We start from the raw sequence: 2,634 nt of genomic DNA on the forward strand, positions 1-2,634 counted from the left end.
ATCATCAATCAATCAATCAACACCTGGAGTTAACCTTGACCTTTACAACCTTGGATTAGGCAAAGGTTTCTTAGATGTGATTCTAAAAGGATAACTCAGAAAATAAATAAATGGATAAACTGAATGCCATGGAAATGAAAGAACTTTTGCTATTAGAAGACACTGCTAGGAGTCAAGATAGCCACAGATTGGGAGAAAAGATTTGCAAGTCACAAACTCTGATAAAGGGTTTATATTCCAGGACAAAGAATGGGTATAGCAGTGGATCATATGTCTGGCATATGTGAGTCCCTGGGTTTGATTCCCTCCTACCATTCAAAAAGGGAGGGAATATCTAGAATATGAAAAGAGCTCTTGGAACTCATTAATAAGAAAGAAGTTATTAAAACGGACACAATATTTGAACAGATACACCACCAAAGATACACACATGAGAAGATAGTGTCATCCATCCTTGGGGAAATATAAGGTAAATTGTAAGGTATATTAAGTAGGTAGGTTTCATTAGGTAGCCGATGAAGAGAACACCCCTGCTACTCAGGCAGAGAAAGAAGTTTATTTACCCAACTGCTGCCCCACTGTGCATAGTGGAGAGGCATGGTTGAAAAAGGGGCGACCCACCCCCTAGGACTTCTCCAGGCCAGGGATGGGAAGAGGGGTGGCCAGGTGGGGGAAAGGTACGGCCACACTAGATCCGGATGTGACCTCACTGTCCTCCAATGCCCAGATTTATTCATGAGGCTTCACACTTTTTTTTTTTTTTTAATAACTGCCATGAGCTGGGAATCACCTGTTATCTACCACTTGATGACTAGAGGAGCTCACTGTCTGGGCCCTCTGGGTGGTGGGAGAGGACCCTCGGCGCCCACTGGGGGGAATCCAGAAGTGACATCACTGTGGGCTGGCTGTCCAACCTCAATGCCCCAGAACCCTGGAGTGGAGGGGCAGTAGGTGGGGGTCTGGAGCCTGGGTGTGAGTGCATGCCCTTGACTTTCACCTGATCCCGGAGCTCCTCTGGCACAAGAGAAAGAAGATCTCAGCCTCTCCATCGCCTCCTCTGGAATCTTCCTGGATCCTGGCCCAGCCACCAGATCTCAAGTCTGTCTCATTTTCAAGATGGCAGCCTCCTTCTTCATAAATGTCACCAGCACCCAGCACTCAATAGATGTTCAACACGCAAGTACTCACTGTGAGCTGGGTAAATGACAGCCCATCTGATTTTCTAAACATCCCTGCAACATGGATGCCATCATCTCCATCATCATCATCATCATCATCATCATCATCATCATCATCATCATCATCATCATTATGATTATTATCAGCACTTTTGGTAGTACTGGGAAATGAGCTCAGGGCCTTGCGGTTTGCTAGGCAGGTCCTCTACCATTTGTTCTATACCTCCAGCCCCTTATTGCTTTAGTTTACTTTCCAGATAGAGTCTCTCTAAGGGCCAGCCTCAGACCTCCATCCTCCTGTTTGTACCTTCCACCTAGCTGGGTTGACAGAGTCCCACTACCATACCTGGCTCATCGGTTGAACTGAGGGTCTTGCTAACATTTGGCCCAAGACGACCTTGAATCGAATCCCTTCTGAGTAGCTTGGATTACAGTCTGAGCCACCTGTTCTGAGCCCTCCTCATTCCCATTATAGAGATGAGCAAAGTGAACCTGACATGACTTATGGTGTCCAGAGACAGATGACTTTTGGAAGTGGGCACTGGAACTTGCTCCTGGCTTGTTAAGCTCCCAAGGCCCACAGCTTGCTGCCCCATTGGATATCTCAGCCTCTGGCGAGAGGCTAGCTCCTCTGTGTTCCCTGGGCTCCATAGAAAGGCGGGGCATGGTGAGCATCAGCAGGGCTGGGCCTGGGCCCGGCAGGGAGCCTCTGGACTCCATGCAGGCTGAGCTGTCCGATTTGGGGGGTGCCAGCAGCCTTCAAGCCAGCTTGGGCCTCCTGCAGGCTCCCACGGAGCTCAGCATTTTGGAGGAGGTATCTGATGCCACTTTCCTGGTTGACAGGGTGACGACTCCACTCGCCCTTCCAGCCTTAGCCCTGAGTTACGCAGGGGAAGTCAGAGCTCATAATTGCTGGGCCAATCAATCCACATGTGGCAAGGCACCACAGGCTGTTTTTCTCTGCACGAGGTAGGGCTGGGGTGAGAGCCCTCCCTACTGCGGCCTGGCCTATCTATGCTGCAGCTGGGAGCCGGGCACCGAGCGCCCCCATGGAGGAGCAAGGGGATGCATGAGCTGCCTGGGTCTAGTCTCACAGTTCTGAGGCCAGAAGTGTGGGTCAAGGGCAGAGATCTCTCCAAAGAGATCTCTGGAACATTCCTCTTAGTCTCTGCCAGCTTCTGGTGGCCACCATGTTTCCCTTGGCTTGTGGTGACATCACTCCAGTCTCTACTTCCCTCTTCACAGGTCCTTCTCTGTATTAAAACAAAGGATTTAGGAACTATCTAGACAGCCCAAGAGCCTTACCTTGATACCACTGCAGCTGACCCTTTTCCTAGCTAGATCTGGTCTCGGCCACAGGTGGCTGGTGGACAAATACTTTTGCCCATTGCACCTCGACACTGTCTCTGTCAGGGCTACGCTAGCGGGTGCTTCTCACACCCACTCCTCCATACAC

Source organism: Dipodomys merriami, unplaced genomic scaffold (assembly GCF_024711535.1).
Source record: "Dipodomys merriami isolate MVZ:Mamm:240054 unplaced genomic scaffold, mDipMer1.0.p SCAF_4, whole genome shotgun sequence".
Taxonomy (NCBI): domain Eukaryota; kingdom Metazoa; phylum Chordata; class Mammalia; order Rodentia; family Heteromyidae; genus Dipodomys; species Dipodomys merriami.